The sequence below is a fragment of the Narcine bancroftii genome, chromosome 2 (assembly GCF_036971445.1).
Source record: "Narcine bancroftii isolate sNarBan1 chromosome 2, sNarBan1.hap1, whole genome shotgun sequence".
NCBI classification, from domain to species: domain Eukaryota; kingdom Metazoa; phylum Chordata; class Chondrichthyes; order Torpediniformes; family Narcinidae; genus Narcine; species Narcine bancroftii.
This window is the reverse complement of record NC_091470.1, coordinates 327636468-327655657: the sequence shown is the minus strand read 5'-3', so window position 1 is coordinate 327655657 and position 19190 is coordinate 327636468. Positions and strand designations below refer to the sequence as shown.

Sequence of the window (19190 nt, the reverse complement as noted above, 5' to 3'; positions counted from 1 at the left end):
GGAATCCTCCCATCAACTTTTAATGAGTAGAGCATCTCTTTTATTTTGGGAAAAAAAGAGATAAAAGCAATAGAATGTGCCTTCTACAGACTTATTTCATTACTTAATGTTGATATGAATATTTTATCTAAAGTATTAGTCCATAGATTAGAAAATGTTTTACCAACAGTTATTAATTCAGACCAAACAGGTTTTATTAAAAATCGTTATTCTTATTATAATATAATATCGTGTACTGAATACACTATACTTACCTTCTACCCATACGACAGAATGTGTAATTTCAATAGATGCCGAAAAAGCATTCAATCAGGTAGAATTGAACTATTTATTTGCTCTTTTAGAGAAATGTACTTTTGGTCCATATTTTATCATTTGGATGAAATTATTATATTTATGTCCTAAGGCTCCAATTCCTACTACTTTACAGAAATCAAAATGGACATCAAGGATGTCCATTAAGTCCTTTACTCTTTGACATGTTGTTAGAACCTCTAGCAGCTGCTCTCCAACAGTATGGAGAATTTAAGAGAGTAACCAGACATGAAAATGAACATAAAGTGTCTCTTTATGCAGATGAATAATTGCTGTTTATTTCAAAACTGGAGGTTTCCATACCTAATATATTAAATATGTTTGCTCATTTTGGACAATATTCAAGTTGTAAGGTAAATTTATATAAATGTGAACTTTTACATTTAAAAGGACCTATTTCTATGTATTCTAAATTTCCATTTAAGATAGTAAGGACCAATTCCAATACTTAGGAATTATAATTACAAAAATTTATATAAAAGCTTATAAATAAAATGTTTTTGTACTACTTAATCAGATTAAAGTGTCACTATCTTGATGGTCTCCACTCTTGATTACAATGATTGGATGCATTAATTCAATTAAAATGAATATTTTACCCAAATTTCTATATCTTTTCATTTTTTACTAATTTTTATTCCCAAATCATTTTTCAGTTCATTAGATTCAATTATTTCTTATATATAACCCATCTTCAGAAAATGGTAAGGAATGGAGGACTTTCACTGCCAAACTTTCATTTTTATTATTGAGTGATTAATATGCACAGTTTTCTTTTACTGTTAAAATTTGATAAATTAGTTCATCACCCCGCTTGAATAGGAACTGAATTTTTCTAGGAAAACATCATTGTTAGCACTTTAAGGTTCTGTTCTACTTCTATTATTTTCTAAACTGACTCCTAATCAGATAATGAGGAATAGGATAAGAACATGGGTTCAATTTATAAAATTTTTTGTTTGTAATAGTTTTTCCCTGGTGAGTCCCATCATAAATAACCACTTCATTCCACCTTCTGTTATAGATGCAGGCTTTAAGGAATGGTATAGATCAGTATTAATACTTAAAAAAGATTTAGTTATTTGTAAGAATTTTGCTTCTTTTGAACAATTGTCGGTTAAATTTAATCTTTCCAATAGACTTTTTTTTTAGATATTTACAAGTTAGACACTTTGTCCAATCTAAGCTATAACACATACATTCCTGGAAAGCAGGATTTTTTTTTAATGTTGCTCATTATTTTTTTTCTTACTTCAGTCCACTACTGTTGCATATCTCAGCATTTTCTTTACACACACCCATGCCCATTCCCACACAGACACACACACAAACACATGCTCACAGACACACATGCTCACAGACACACACACACAGACACACACACACACACACACACACACACACACACACACACACACACACACACACACACACACACACACACACACACACACACACTGCAGCATTTCTTTTAAATTTGTAATTATGCAATATCCCAATAACAAAGTGTAAACCCAAGAGTGATTATTAGTTCTCCTGCACAATTGCGCAATGCAGCAATTAGGAAATTTCCAAGGATTAATTTAAGAATGAGGTGAAGTGAAAAATTAAGTTATTGCAAGTTGCTGATCCACTTCTTTATTCTTCTGATGTGAGTTATTTAAATTCCTTTTAATTGATGTTGTTGAATAAATTCATTAAAGTACAATTCTTAGCATGGTTAGCAACATGAGAGTTTGAGATTGATATTCATTTTCACAGCAACATTGCATTTTTAAGAACATAAAGTATACAGCTAGATCAAGGGAAGGGAAGAAAGAAACTAAATGTAAATCTCAGAAGGACCAGACTCCTGACGGGGGCATTTGCTAGGGTGGCCAGGGGAGTTTTAAACTAATATGGTTGGGAATAGGGTTTCAAGTTAGGCAGGAAGAGTGTTTGTAGGCAAAGGAAAGAGGCATATTTAAATAATTTGAGGGTGGAACAGCAGGAAGTAATAAATAGATGCTATAATGACAATTGTGAGAATGGTAGAAAGGATGATAGGCAGAAGGTAGGATGTGGGTGTGGTGGTACACCACTGGCCTACTGCAGGGGGAAACCTCTGTACCTGCAGGAGTGTAAGGGGACAGGACAACACCTGGGCGGGCTGTCAGTCAATTAGCCTGAAGGGATCAAACCCCACCCGGTCGGGTGTCAATCTCCCTCCGGGATGTAAGCCTGTGCCGGCCTCCCGAAACTCACTCAGAGTTACTGCAGCTACAGCCAGCCTGGCTCTGTGGAAGTCTTTGTGGATTAAAGCCCATTGTACAGTCTTTACCTTGTGTGTGTCTGATTTTGACACCACAATTTAATCCACAAAATTTTCCCACAGCTGCCATGGAAAAACTCCTGAGCGCAGGGAGCCTCAAAGTTGACCCACACCACCAGAAAGCCCAGACACGCTTCGAGATCTGGCAGCACGCGGTTGACACCATCATCGAGGGACACGAAGGCAGCATCCTGGACTCAGATCGGAAGAAGTTGGTCCCACTCCGGTCAAAGCTGGGTCCCCACGCCTTCCAGGCAACCAAAGGCTGCTCCACGTACATGAGCGCAATGGACATTCTCGAGAACTTGTACAAGCCCCCCCATGAATGCGGTCTGTGCAAGGTACCTCCTCAACACCCGAGCCCAGCAACCCGGGGAAATGGCTGAGTCTTACCTGCGACACTTGCGAGAGTTGGCCCAACCGTGTCTGGCTGAACCCAGGGTAGGTGCAGAGGAGGTCGAGAGGCTGATCCGGGACGCCTTCCTCTGAGGGCTACGCTCGAGGGCCATCCAGCAGAAGCTGCTGGAAGACAATATCTACGCCCTAACCAAGACTGTGGAAGTGCTCCAAGCCCTGGAAGCAGCAGCCCTGCACATCGAAGCCTTTCATTCCAGGTTCCCCCAGGCTCCCTCATGGCCCTCTCACACTGCAGCTGCAGCCCCAGATCGAGCTGGGGAGGAGAACATCGCTGCAGCAGGTGCTGGCGCCCCTGTAAGTACTGTGGGTCCTGGTGTGGGTCAGATCAACGATCACGCCAAAACTGCCCAGGTAGGAACCAATATTGTTCCCGATGCGGCAAGAAAGACCACTTTGCAAAAGTGTTCCTCTCAAAACCAGTCGGCAGCTCACTGGCCCTCTATGACCTTACCATCTCCCCAGCAGACCCCACCACGTGCGTGTGTTGGGTGGCACCATTGTCCACATGACAACTTCCCCCTTCCCCAACTTCAATGGTGCAACATCCAGCCCCACCAGCGACTGTCGCAGCGTGTGTCCTGAGCACCTGCACCAGCCCCCACCCTCACCAGCGCCTCTCGCCGAGAACTACAGCATTGTCATTTCCAGCTCATGGCATGATGTCACTTCTGGCTGACATAATGACATCACTGCCACAGGCTGCGATGATGTCACTTCCCCTGGCACAACTGACACAGCTGGGGAAGGAGGCCAGCCACGCAGCGGGTTCCCACGTGCCGCTGCCATCTTGGGCCAGGCAGCAGCCAACACGGAGGGCCCCCAACAATGTTGAGAACGATGTGGTCAACATAGGCGATGACCAGGTCGCCCAACTGATGCTCCTCACGCCTCCGAATACCATCGGCTACTGCACGCTGCATCCCACGACCGATGTTGACATGGTCAACATGGGCGATTACCAGGCCACTCCACCAAAACTCCCCATGTCTCCAGAAGCCATAAATTGCTGCGCACAGACGGAGAGTGACGACTCTGACTCTGAGCTGATCCTGGCTATCACCACACTGACCAGGGACATCCCTCACGACCTCAGGTGCTCAATGATGGACGTGCAAGTCAAAGGGCAGATAACAAAGTGCCTGTTCAACAGTGGCAGCACCGAGAGCTTCATTCACCCAAGTGTGGCCCACTCCCTGAGATTAAAAGTCCACTCCACCACCTGCTCCATTGCCCTCGCCACCAAGGATAAGACTATTGGTATCCTTGGGTGCTGCTCGGCCGATATAACTGTGGGAAGGGAGACTTACACAGGGTTCAGGCTCTTGGTCATGCCCAAACTCTGCGTCCCAATCCTAGATTTCCAGTGCCACATGCAGAGTGTCACCCTTGCCTTCAGGGGGCCCCAACCTCCATTCACATTACACAGCACGCCAACCTACCAGCCCCACCCAGCCTGCGGCCTCTCCACACTGCGCATCACCTCATCGGCGCTCTTCCCACATCTTGTGCTAGGCTGCAAGCCAATCGCTGCCAGAATAGGCGATATTGCACTGCAGACAGAGACTTCATCAAGGCAGAGGTGCGGCGACTCCTGGAGGAAGGTGTCATAGAGCCCTGTAACAGCCCTTGGAGAGCCCAAGTCTTGGTGGTCAAAGGGGGAAGTGAGCAGAGGATGGTCATGGATTACAGCCAGACCATTAACCGGTACACCCAGCTGGATGCCTACCCCCTGCCGAGGATCGGCAACATGGTCAACGAGATAGCCCGCTACCAGGTTTTCTCCATGATTGACCTGAAGTCAGTGTATCACCAAATCCCCATCCACCCAAAGGATAAGCCCTACACCACCTTTGAGGTGGACGGGCACCTGTACCAGTTCCACCGAGTTCCCTTTGGGGTCATGAACAGGGTCTCCGTTTTCCAGCGGGAGATGGACCACAAGGTAGACTGGCATAAGCTGAAGGCAACATTCTCATATCACTATCTGCGGCCATGACCAGCAGGACCACAATGCTAACCTGGAAAAATTCCTCCAGTCGGCCGGGAAGCGGAACCTCACTTACAACAAGGAGAAGTGTGTGTTTAGCACCACCTGCCTCGCCATTCTGGGGTACATTGTGGCCCATGGAGTTGTCGGCCCAGATCCAGAAAGGATGCACCCATTAATGGAGTTACCCCTCCCACCCCCACGTTAAAGGCCCTCCGCAGGTGCCTTGGTTTGTTCTCTTATTACTCGCAGTGGGTCCCTCGCTTCTCGACAAAGTCCGCCCACTGGCCCAAGCTACAACTTTTCCCCTCCCACCCGATGCGCAGGCAAGACATCACAGATGCCACAATGCAGGCTGTGGATGAGGACTCCCCCTTCCAGGTGGAGAGTGATGCCTCCGAGGTGGCCCTCACTGCTACCCTCAACCAAGGGGGGGGGGCACCCTATCACTTTCTTCTCCAGGAACCTGCACGGCTTCGAGCTAGGGCACTCCGCCATTGAAAAGGAGGCCCGGGCGATTGTGGAAGCGGTCTAGCACTGGTGCCACTACCTGGCCGGCAGGAAGTTCACCCTCCTCACGGAGCAGCGGGCCATGGCGTTCATGTTTTACACTACCCACAAGAACAAGATCAAGAATGACAAGATCCTGCGCTGGAAAGTCGAGCTGGCAACCTACAGCTACATCATCCAGTACCGCCTCAGGAAGTTTAACGACTCCCCTGATGCCCTCTCTTGGACCTGCACGTCTATGCACGACGACAGGCTGCAGGCATTGCATGAGTCCCTCTGCCATCCAGATGTTACCAGGTTGTACCTCTTCATTAAGTCCCGGAACCTGCCGAATACCATCAGGGATGTCTGGGACATGACTAAGGCCTGCCGGGTCTGTGTGGAGTGTATGATTGTTACTTAGATTGCAGGAAGAACCTTAAGAGGGAAATTAGAAAGGCAAAAAGAAGGTATGAGGAATCCATAGCTAATAAGGTGAAGGAGAAGGTGAATCCTAAGGGTTTTTACAGATACATGAACAGTAAAAGGAGGGTTAAGGATAGAGTAGGTCCACTGAATGATGGGACCGGTGAACTACGTGAAGAACCGTATGAGATGGGAGAAATAGTGAATGATATTTTCTCATCTGTATTCATGAGGAAAAGGGACATTGGGCTGTATGAGATAAGTGAGGTAAATGGCTTACTTATGGAAAGGATAGGGATTAGTAAAGAGAGGGTTTTGGAGCATCTAGTGTCAATAAAGGTGGATAAGTCTCCTGGTCCTGATGGGATTTTTTCCAGGATGTTATGGGAGGTCAGGGAGCAAATAACGGGGGCACTGATGGTGATTTTTCAAAGATCACGAGAGGAGGGTGAGGTGCCGCGGGATTGGAGGGTTGCAAATGTAGTTCCGTTGTTTAAAAAAGGCATAAGGTGCAAGCCAAGTAATTCTCGGCCAGTAAGTTTGACTTCGGTGGTGGGGAAATTTATAGAGGGTATTCTTCGAGATAGTATATATGCATATCTGGATAGGCAAGGATTGATTAGGGGCACCCAGGATGGGTTTGTAAAGGGAAAGTCATGTTTGACGAACCTTATTGAGTATTTTGAGGAGGTGACAAAAAAAGTGGATGAAGGTAGGGTGGTTGATGTGATCTATTTGGATCCTAGTAAGGCTTTTGATAAGGTTCCGCATGTAAAGTTAATAAGGAAGGTTCAGTCACTAGGCAATAATAGAGAGATAGTAAGGTGGGTTCAGAGGTGGCTGGAAGATAGACAGCAGAGAGTCATGGTGGACAACTGTCTGTCAGATTGGAAGCCTGTGACTAGCGGGGTACCTCAGGGATTGGTGCTGGGTCCTTTGTGGTTTATCATTTATATTAATGAGGAGGGTGTGGTTAACTAGGTAAGCAAATATGCAAATGATACAAAAATAGTAGGGGGTGGTAGATAGTGAGGAAGGTTTTCTTGGATTACAGAAGGATTTGGTTTGTTTGGAAGAGTGGGCTGAAAGATAGCAGATGGAATTTAATGTAGACAAGTGTGAGGTGCTGCATTTTGGAAACAAATAACCAAAATAGGACATATGCAGTTAAGGGGAGGGCATTGAGGTACACAGAGGATCAGAGGGACCTGGGGGTTATGGTACAGAGTTCCTTGAAGGTGGACTCCAATGTAGACAGGGTGGTTTAGAAGACATATGGTATGCTGGCCTTCATAAATCATAGTATAAAGTATAGGAGCTGGAAAGTGATGCTGCATTGGTGTGGCCAGGTTTGGAGTATTGTGTTCAGTTCTGGTCTCCAAATTATAGGAAGGATATAGATAAGGTGGAGAGGGTGCAGAGAAAATTTACAAGGATGTTGCCTGGCTTGCAGCATCTGGATTGCAGAGAAAGATTAAGGAGACTGGGACTTTATTCATTGGAACGTTGACGGCTTAGAGGGGATTTGATAGAAGTATTTAACATTATGAAGGGAATAAATAGAATAGATGTAAATAGACTCTTTCTCCTGAGGTTGGAACAAGAGGGCATAAGTTAAGGGTTAGGGGCAAAACTTTAGGAGAAATATTAGAGGATGCTTTTTCACTCAGAGATTGGTGATCTTCCAAAAGAAATGGCTGCGGCAGGGTCCCTTCTGTCATTTAAGAGAAGGTTGGATGTGTACATGGATGTGAGGGAGTTGGAGGGCTATGGGCAGAGAACGGGACGGGGGGAGCTAGTGGAGTTGTTAAAGTGAACCAACGCGGACTCGAAGGGCCAACATGGCCTGTTTCCGGGCTGTAAATGGTTATATGGGTATATGGTTATATGGTAAATGCAGGAATACTTCCCATTTTGTTTTACTCTTTAAAATATAAAGGCATCTATATTTCCCATTTGCAGATTGGTGATCCTTATGACAAAGAGTGTGAGATTATAAATACAAGTTTTGAAGTTAACACCTACTAGAGAATCTTTATTGAACTGGTTCTAGTTTCTTTGCCCATTTCCTGGGCAAGTACACCAAGTTATTGCTGTTGATATCATTTCTTGAAAAGAAGACTTTTGTATTTCCCATTTTTGGTATGTATTAATCACAAATTACAAAAGTTTTTCTCTGATGTAATAAATGTGAGCACTAATAATCTTATTATTTTTCTGAGTCTTTGTTTGACCTCAGTATATTCTATATGAAAACAAATGTTTAATTGCTAGAAGCACTTATATAAAATTTATAACCTCTCTGCATTTAATCTGCATTGAATTCATGATGAGGTAAGAATTTTACACAACTTTTATGTAGAAAAGTGTGTCTTGTTGCATCGAAGTCTCAAAATCCCCTGCCCCATATAAATGAAGATTGGGTCAGATAAGGTGGAATCCTTATGGGTTGAATTACGAAATGGCAAGGGTAAAAAGAACCCTATTAGCAGTTACATACAAGCCCCCAAATAGCAGCCAGGAAGTGGACTACGAATTCCAGCTGGAAATAGAAAAAGCGTGTGGAAGGAAAAATATCAAAATAATTTTTTAGGGGATTTTAACATGAAAGGGGATTGGGAAAGTCAGGAAGGTTCTGGGACTCAGGAGAGAGAGTTTATAGAATGCCTAAGGGATGACTTTTTGGAACAGCTTGTCCATAAGCCCACCAGGGGATCAGCAGGTTTGGATTGGGTGATGTGTAATGAGCCTGAGGTGATTAGGAAATTAAAGGTAATGGAACCCTTCGGAAGTAGCGACCATTAGGTGTGTCAATATTTCAATGGAACAAAGGAGATTACAGTGATATGAGAGAGGGACTGGCCCAAGTTGACTGGAAAAGTAAGATAAATAAAGGGACTGTAGAGCATAAATGGAGGATATTTCTGCAGGATAGATATATTCCAAGAAGAAAGAAAATTTATGAATGGAAAATTCAGTAAAGTGTTGTCCCAATAAAGAGTTTTGGCTCGAAACATTGACAATTTTTTAAAAATCCCATGATGTTGCTTGATCGAATGAGTTCTTCCAGCAGAGAATATTTAACTGGGAGACAAGGGGACCAGCTATATTGTCCACTGACCCAGATTCAGGCCTGAGTGACCATCAGAACTATCCTTCACCTATCATCATCTTCTGTCGGAAAATGTTGACTGCATTTCCTGATCTGTTGGAGCTGTGAAGGTGCACAAATGTTCTGGTGGCACTTAAGGCAACTATTTTGGCAGCCCTTCCACAAATCCAGAATTCTAGCCCAAAGTTTCAGGAATTTTGGCAGGAGGCGACTGAGAGATTCGTATCATTATTACTTAAATCAAAGGGCTTCCTTGTTTTAACACCAGAGGAGACCTTGGCGCTGACACTATGTCTGTCACCATGTGGGATTTTGCTACTGACATACTATTTGCTGTGTGACTCAATTCCTGCTATATAGAAGCTGTTTACATCCGGTACCGCACGGATGGCAGTCTCTTCAATCTGAGGCGCCTGCAAGCTCACACCAAAACACATGAGCAACTTGTCCGTGAACTACTCTTTGCAGACGATGCCGCTTTAGTTGCCCATTCAGAGCCAGCTCTTCAGCGCTTGACGTCCTGTTTTGCGGAAACTGCCAAAATGTTTGGCCTGGAAGTCAGCCTGAAGAAAACTGAGGTCCTCCATCAGCCAACTCCCAACCATGACTACCAGCCCCCCCACATCTCCATCGGGCACACAAAACTCAAAACGGTCAACCAGTTTACCTAGCTCGGCTGCACCATTTCATCAGATGCAAGGATCGACAACGAGATAGACAACAGACTCGCCAAGGCAAATAGCGCCTTTGGAAGAATACACAAAAGAGTCTGGAAAAACAACCAACTGAAAAACCTCACAAAGATAAGCGTATACAGAGCCGTTGTCATACCCACACTCCTGTTCGGTTCCGAATCATGGGTCCTCTACCGGCATCACCTACGGCTCCTAGAACGCTTCCACCAGCGTTGTCTCCGCTCCATCCTCAACATTCATTGGAGCGACTTCATCCCTAACATCGAAGTACTCGAGATGGCAGAGGCCGACAGCATTGAATCCATGCTGCTGAAGATCCAACTGCGCTGGGTAGGTCACGTCTCCAGAATGGAGGACCATCGCCTTCCCAAGATCGTGTTATATGGCGAGCTCTCCGCTGGCCACCGTGACAGAGGTGCACCAAAGAAGAGGTACAAGGACTGCCTAAAGAAATCTCTTGGTGCCTGCCACATTGACCACCGCCAGTGGGCTGATAGCGCCTCCAACCGTGCATCTTGGCGCCTCACAGTTCGACGGGCAGCAACCTCCTTTGAAGAAGACTGCAGAGCCCACCTCACTGACAAAAGACAAAGGAGGAAAAACCCAACACCCAACCCCAACCAACCAATTTTCCCCTGCAACCGCTGCAACTGTGTCTGCCTGTCCTGCATCGGACTTGTCAGCCACAAACGAGCCTGCAGCTGACGTGGACATTTACCCCCTCCATAAATCTTCGTCCGCGAAGCCAAGCCAAAGAAGAAGAAAGCCAAATGCTTATTTTAAAGTGTTCTATTTTCCTAAAAAAATACTGTCCTTAGTTCACTCAATTTAATCTAACTCTGTGCTTCCAAGATAATTTATATTCTTAACAATAATTTTGAAAATAACAACTACAAAGTGACATTAAGGAGTAATTAATTAAAAAATCTAAGCATGTTAATAGGCTCGACATCACTGGTAATGTACCACTAGATTTATGTCCGAAATTACCTATCTTATTTCATATTATGGACAACTCCTTTTTGCTTCCTACAGATGCTGCATGACCTGTTAAATTTCTCCAGCAATTTTGTATACTGCACAAGACCCCAACATCTGCATAGTTTCTTGTTTGCCTTCATAATGAGCGAATATTGCTGATAATATTTAATTTTTCACAAATAGTAGTCCTTTTGTGAATGTTTAATAGGGTAACAAAAACAGCATGCAAATTCTGAAATAATTATTTCTTAAAACTATAGTTTGTCCTGTCTTATTCTGTACAGCAATTTGACCTGGACCTCGTTTTTTTTAAAAAAGCAATAATTTTAATTTACTATTAAAATGTAGATGTGCAAATCTGCCACCCTCCTTTGGAATCTAAGAGTGATGCAATTGTTTTAATATATGCCCTTAGGATGCAGGTGACGTTGACAAGGTATAATTTCTTATCTGTTGCTTCTTGCCTGTGAATTTTAAGATTTAATTATATTGGTGTGAGACTGGAGATAGGCATTAATCCCTGAAAGGCATCAATGAATTAGATGAGACTTTTTAATGTCTGTCATGTTCTGAGTTCAACTCTCAAATTACCGTATTTACTGAATTTGCTTTACTTCATGTGCAGTGGATAAAATCTGGGCTGTTAATCCAGTTCCATAAATTTGACTGGGTTACCTGATCTAAGCAAATATCTTTCTGCTGAATATTTTCATTCACCTCTGACACACAAAACTGAGTTCAACATCTGAGGATTAACTAGAAGATCATTCATCCATGCAACCTGTCGTATATGTAAAATCTATAACCACATAACCATTTACAGCACAGAAACAGGTCAGTTTGGCCCTACTAGACCATGCCGAACATCTTCTCCCACCTAGTCCCACTGACCCACATTTGGCCCATAACCCTCCACATCTGTCCTGTTCATATATTTATCCAACCGTTCTTTGAATATTAACATCGATCTCGCTTCTACCACCATTGCTGGAAGAAATTCCCCCTTATGTTTCCCTTAAACTTTTCCCCTTTACCCTCTTGTTTGAATCTTCCCCACTCTCAGTGGAAAAAGCTTATCCACATTGACTCTATCTGCCCCCTTATAATTTTGAATACCTCTATCAAATCACCCCTCAACCTTCTATGCTCCGGGAATAAAGTCCCAACCTGCTTAATCTTTCCCTGTAACTCAAACCCTGGAAACCTTCTCGTAAACCTCCTCTGCGCTCTCCCTATACAGTTTATATCCTTCCTATTTCAGCGACCAAAATGGCACACAATATTCCAAATTTGGCCTCACCAATGCCTTATACAATTTCAACATAACATCCCAACTTCTGTATTCTATACTCTGATTTATGAAAACCAACATACTAAATGCCTTCTTAAACTTTTAGAGAATTATGTACCATATTAAAGTCAAGGATGAAGTTAAGAAATACCCGGAAATGCATGACAGGATATGTCCTAGTCAGCATGATTTTTTTAAGGGTAGATCATGTTTAACTAACCTATTAAGAGTTTTTTGAAGAAATCTCAGGTATGATAGACAAGGATGTCCAGGTCTCTTTGCACCTGTGGATGTTATATATTTGGATTTTCAAAAAGCTTTCAATAAGGTGCCATATATTAGGCTGATAAATAAAAGGCCCATGAAACTACAGGGACACTATTAGATTGGTTAGAAAATTACCTGACAGGCAGAAAACAAAGGGTTGAAATTAAGGGATCCCCTTCAGAATAGCTGCCTATAACAAGTGATGTTCCGCAGGGGTCGGTCTCAGGTTTACAATTTATATTAATGATTTGGATTGTGGACTAAATAGTTTGCGGAGGACATCAAATTATGTGGTGGAGCAGGAAATGTTGAAGAAACCATAAAATTAAAGAGGGATAATAGAAAGTTTGGGAGACTGGGCAAAAATATGGCAGATGAAGTACAATGTTGAGAAGTGTTTGGTGCTACATTTTGGCAGTGGAGATAAATAGGCAGATAACTATTTGAATGGGGAGAAAATTCAATCTTCGGAGGTGCAAAAAGGCCTGGCATCCTTGAGCAGAGAAATCTAAAAGTTAACGCCCAGGTAGGATTGGTAGTGAAGAAAGCAAATGCTATGCTAGCACACATTTCGAGAGACATAGTGTTTAAGGGTAGAGAGGTGTTGATGAGGCTCTATGGGGCATTGTGAGACCCCATTTGGAGTACTGTGTACAGTTTTGGGGCCCCTATCTTAGAAAGGATGTGATGCTGTTGGAAAGGATACAGAGGAGATTTACCAGGATGATTCCTGGAATGCAGGGTCTGGAGTATGGGAAATATTTGGCAGCTCTTGGGTTGTACTTGATGGAGTATAAGAGAATGAGTGAGGGGGATCTCATAGAGAGGTTTCAAATATTGAAAGGTTTTGACAGAGTGAATGTGGATAAGATGTTTCCCTTGATGGGAGAGTTGGATGACAAGGGGTCATAATCTTAAAATTAGAAGTTATCCAATCAAAACAGAGAGGAGAAAGAACCTCTATAGTCAGAGGGTCATGGATCTGTGGAACTCACTGCCACACAGGAAATGGATAAGTATCTCATTAGTAAGGGTATCAAGGGATATGGGGAAAAGGCTGGTAATTGGAACTAGGGGTGAGTTTAGTTTAGCTTAGTGCATAGTCAGGGAACAGACCCGATGGACCTGGTGGCTTGCTTCTGTTCTTTTATCTTGTGATCTTGTGATGACTTTGTTCCACTGCACTCCTCAGTTGTCTACCATTTAATGTGTCTGCCCTATTTTGATTTGTCCTACCAGAAGGTAGCACCTCACATTTATCAGTATTAAACTCCATCTGCCATCTTTCAGCCCTCTAGACAGAAGGGATTTTTTAATTCCACTTCTTCCTTTAACGTCTCTGCTCAACCACCATCTAAGTTCTTTCATTTAATTATCTCCTTAAATGTATTGTCTCTTTTGCATTCATTCATTCCATTGAATAGATATTCCCCAATGCCCGCAAAAGATGCAGTAAATTGACACCATGCACGGGTGCTGTCGGTTGAATGTGAGACCTCACAGCAGCAAGGTGGCTGCATGAGTGAAGCATAAGGTTGATCTGCTGGGCAGGGGACTGAGAGAGGACAAGCCAGATCTTGTTCCAGTATAATGTCACTCAGGAGATGAAAACTTTGGGCATCAGGAGCAACGAGTTGAGGGACTCAGGCACGGTGGAGGGGTAAAAAGGGATCAGATTCCCGAGGAAATTATTTGAAATGTAATCTACCTGCGAGTCCATGGATGGTTTGGAGTCCATGAAAACAGAGTCAGAAGGTTTTAACTCTCCACTGAAATTATTCATTGGTGTGAGTGATGCATACCCTGAGCAGGCCTCAGGTCTCCATCAAAATTATTTGCTTACTTGTGCACATAAGAGAGTTATTTGGCCCATTAGATCGGATTGAGTTCATAGCACTTTTTTTTCCCACTTACCTCTTCTGAGGAGTAATTGACATTAGACAATTAACCCACCTGCCCATCTTTTGGATATGAGAGGAAACAACAGCACCTCCCGGAAACCCACACAGTCACGGGGGGAAAATGTGCAAACTCCACACTGGTAGCACCTGACGTCGGGATCAAAACTGGGCGACAGGAGTTGTGAGGCATCTTAAAATTTTGTTGTGCTATTAATACTTATAATTCAAAATCAAAAGAATGTACAATGTGGAAATTGGCATTTTTACATAAAATGAGAGGAAATATTCAGCAAGTCATACAGTATTTGTGCAGTTCTAAGGTTCAGGACAATTGCAATTCTGACTGGAATTTCTGTTTCATTTATGTTATAATAGGTTGTTTGCTGTTTCATGTTTATGCACAGTAGCCTTAGCCCCTGAATGGATTATCTTTGGCTTGGCTTCGCGGACGAAGATTTATGGAGGGGGTAAAAAGTCCACGTCAGCTGCAGGCTCGTTTGTGGCTGACCAGTCCGATGCGGGACAGGCAGACACGATTGCAGCGGTTGCAAGGGAAAATTGGTTGGTTGGGGTTGGGTGTTGGGTTTTTCCTCCTTTGCCTTTTGTCAGTGAGGTGGGCTCTGCGGTCTTCTTCAAAGGAGGCTGCTGCCCGCCAAACTGTGAGGCGCCAAGATGCACGGTTTGAGGCGTTATCAGCCCACTGGCGGTGGTCAATGTGGCAGGCACCAAGAGATTTCTTTAGGCAGTCCTTGTACCTTTTCTTTGGTGCACCTCTGTCACGGTGGCCAGTGGAGAGCTCGCCATATAATACGATCTTGGGAAGGCGATGGTCCTCCATTCTGGAGACGTGACCCATCCAGCGCAGCTGGATCTTCAGCAGCGTGGACTCGATGCTGTCGACCTCTGCCATCTCGAGTACCTCGACGTTAGGGGTGTGAGCGCTCCAATGGATGTTGAGGATGGAGCGGAGACAACGCTGGTGGAAGCGTTCTAGGAGCCGTAGGTGGTGCCGGTAGAGGACCCATGATTATATATTTGGAACAACTGCATCTAATTTATGGAAGTGTGTGTTACACCCAGATTTAGGACCCAAAGAGTAATGTATGTTATGCTAATTGAGAGAATTTACAACCCAATGGATTCCATTTTCTTCAGAAGAAAATCCAAATATTGCCTTACTATTTTTCCCCAAATCAATATCCCCTCCCACAGATCTCTCATTTTATTCAGGATTTCTATTGGAAGATTTTTTTTCCACGCTGAAAGCAGTTTCCTTTCACCAAAAACAAGAATAAGTAGGGAGTGAATAGTATGGGCAAGAGAGAGAGAATCAGACCCACCACACTGGAAGTAGTTCCAAATGTCTCTGCATTGGTTTGTACATCCATTGTGAATATGCTGCAATTACACTTCACTCTTCTGTATTGTTGCCTTGCAGACTTCCTTTCAAAGCGCACCTCCGACGCCATCTGTTGAGTGAATTAAAATGTTCAAGCAAAAGCACCTTCAATGGAAACCAATTAAATTGACTCATATTTTGATAGTGACTTTTACAAACCCAGGATGCCCCGAACCACTTTAAAGCCACTCATGACAATTGTTAAACCCTGAACCTTATTGTAATGTTTAAAACATCGCAGCCAGTTCCTAGCCAGCTAAATCGTGCAAATGACAACCTGTGTGTCATAACTGAGATAAGTTATTTTAGTGATGACTAAAAGCCAACTATAGATAAAGCTCTCGTCTTCCTCAGATTTCAGATTTATTGTCAGAGTACATACATAGCATTACATACAACCTTGAGATTCCTTTTACCTATGGGCGCAACACAATTATCACTAACAGGTCGTGCAAAAAATAACCTGTACACAGCGTAAAACATGTAAGCAAACTAAGAAATGTAAACAGATAACAAATATAAACAAAAAAATCAATAAAGTGCACAAATAAGAGTCCTTGAAATGAGTCCCTGATTGGGTTTGTTGTTGAGGAGTCTGATGGTGGAGGGGGAGCAGATGTTCCTGAACCTCGTGGTGTGAGTCTTGTGCATCAAAATCTCTTTCCTGATGGCAGCAGCAAGAACAGAACATATGCTAGGTGATGAGGGTCTATGATGATTGCTGCTGCTCTCCGACAGCAGCGTTCCCTGTAGATGTACTCAATAGTGGGGAGGGTTTTGCCTGTGATATCCTGGGCTCTGTCCACTACCTTTTGGAGGGCTTTATGCTCAGGGTATTGGTGTTCCCATACCAGACCATGATGCAGCTGGTCAGCACACTTTCCACCACACCTCTGTATAAATTTTCCAGTGTTTCTGATGTAATGCTAAACCTCTGCAAACTCCCAAGGAAGTGCTTTCTGCACAATGCCATTGGAGTGTTGGGTCCAGGAAAGATCCTCCAAGATAGTGGTTCACAAAAACTTAAATTTACTCACCTTCTCCACCTCTGATTCACTAATGATCACTGGATTATATACCTCTGGCTTTCCTTTCCTGAAGTCGTCATTCAGCTCCTGAGTTGTGGTGACATTGAGTTGTTGCTGGTGTATCATTCAGCCAAATTTCCAAATTTTCAATCTCCATCCTGTGTGCTGACTCATCCCCTTCCTTTATACAACCCACTGCCCTGGTATCATCAGTAAATTTGTAAATGGTGTTATTGTCATACTGACCCACACAATCATAGTTGTAAAGTGAGTAGAGGAAGGGGCTAGGAACAAAGCCCTGTGGTGCTCCAGTACTGATGGAGATTGTGGAGGAGAGGTTCTTACTAATCTTCACTGATTGTGGTCTGGAGTTGAGGAAATCCATGATCCAATTACACAGTGGGGTGTTAGCTCCAAGATCTTGGAGTTTGCTAATTAGTTTTGAGGAGATGATGGTGTTAAATGCAGTACTGTAGTCAATAAAGATGTATGCATCTTTGCTGTCGAGGTGTTCCAGGGCTTTGTGTTGAGCCGGTGAGATGTCATCTACTGTAGACCTGTTACTACGATAGGTGAATTTGAATAAATCCATGTCACCACTCAGATAGGAGCCGATCTGCTTCATCACCAGCCTTTCCAAACACTTTGATGTAAGTGCTACTGGTTGATAGCCATTAAGACAAGTTACTACACTCTTTTCTTGGGCACCGGTATGATTGACGCCTGTTTGAAACAGGTGGAGTGAGATATTGAAGATCTCTGTGAACACCTTGGTAAGTTAGTCAACACAGATCTTTAATACTCGGCCAGGTACTTCATCCAGGTCAGATGCTTTCCTCGGATTCACTCTCCTGAATGAAGCACACTTGTCGTCCTCAGATATGAACAAGATGCATCATCAGGGGACGTGGAGGTGTTAGTCATCAAATTGGGTGTAAAAGATATTGAGTTCCTCTGGGAGAGGAGCTTTGCCACCTGCTACATTACTAGATTTGGTTTTGTAACAGGTTATGGCATTTAGGTCCAGCCACAGCTTTGGGTGTCCCTTATTGCTTCCATTTTCATCCAGAATCTCCACTTTGCCCAGGAGTTAGCTTTTCTGATGTACTGATCTGGGTCTCTAGACTTAAATGCCTGTGATCTGGCTCTCAGTAGGTTCTGGATTTCATTGTTCATCCAGGCCTTCTGGTTGGGATAACTCCCGAATGATTTGGTGGGGACACACTCATCCACAGCTGTTTTGAAGAACAGCCTCAGTGTACTCATGCACTGCCCAATCGTTGAATTGAGGAAGTCTTGTAACCGTTCTTCAGCCTCCTGTGACCACTTTCTACATTTCTACATTCTTAATTCAACTTCTACTTATACATTCAACACAGCATTCTGGGATCTTTTATATCTATCTGAAAACTTGAGTGGGTCTTTGGTTTGACATCTCATCTGAAATCCCCATTTGCACAATGCAGTTCACTCTTAAAATTACAAAGAGAGACAAAAACATTCCAATGATAGAATCTTGAGAAACAAGAATCTTTTTCCACTGGCATCCAGTTAATTGGCCGTGCAGTGTCCTGGGATAGGAAGCCGTTTGTTGCTGTTTGCACTGGGCCATATTTAACCAGGACACTGACTGATTTTCCACTGAACACAACTCATCCCTGGGCATCAGAGAGTCTACCTTCTAATGGAATGGATGGAAGTTGTCCTTTTTCCACTGGTTTAATCAGCTCGCTGGTGTCAGGTGATGCCGGAGATATTAGTGTGGGTTGAGGCCGTAATCCCTGACGTGTTTTTACGTCATTTCATGCCGGCATTTTGATTGCTTTCCTTTTTCACTGGACCTTTAACCAGTTAATTCCCTATTAATTCCTGGGCAAGATGCCAGTGGAAAAGGGGCTAATGAGAAATGGGACAACTCAATGGGTCAGGCAGCATCCACGGATAGAAATGGTCAGTCATTGCTTCGCGTTAGGGTCCTTTAACAAGCCTAAAGTGGGAAAGGGTGATACTAAGTATATCAAAGGGGAGAAAAGGGGGAAAGCTGGCAAAGGGCCAAGGAGTGATTGGGTATTGGACAGAAGGAGGAAGAGGTGGTGAGTAGGATGGAGGGAGTTATCACTGGAAGGGGGAAAGGTTAGTGAGAAAATAAGAACAGGACAGGTAAAGAAGATATGGATTTAGTGCAATCAGATAGCAGAATAGCACGACACATTTCTCCTGGACTTCCATAAATGCAATGGCATGATCATTATTTTTTTCTAATTTTAGATTATGTCCAGCGCTATCTGTTTAAAGATGAATTGTGTTGGTTGATATTGATTGAGTACCCAAGGAAAGGGTATCAACAATAATACAGGACTAAATTATCAGATAAATGAGAAAAAATTTGTGGGGTCAAATCCTGGGACTTGCACACTTACTGAAGGTTTCTCCTTACATTATCACATGCTTGTAAATAAGCTGAAAAGTAGCAGGCAAATTTATTTCCTGTCCATAGAAATGAAAAGATTCTGTGAATCAATGAAAGGTCTTTCAGCAACAAATTGGTTCAGGTAACTATTTGTTTAAGGT

The 19190-nt window shown here is 43.4% G+C and overlaps 1 long non-coding RNA gene across 5 annotated transcripts in view; it reads right to left on the bottom strand.

Moving 5' to 3' along the window:
- Positions 1 to 19190, bottom strand: part of LOC138755647 (uncharacterized) — an 83075-nt gene that overhangs the window by 9863 nt on the left and 54022 nt on the right. For 3 of the 5 annotated variants that reach the window (XR_011352447.1, XR_011352443.1, XR_011352444.1), the window contains one exon: positions 15454 to 15661. This is a non-coding gene — a long non-coding RNA (uncharacterized lncRNA). Of the gene's footprint in view, positions 1 to 15453; positions 15662 to 19190 lie in introns of those variants that run through there. The other 2 variants (XR_011352446.1, XR_011352445.1) reach the window with 1 other exon arrangement.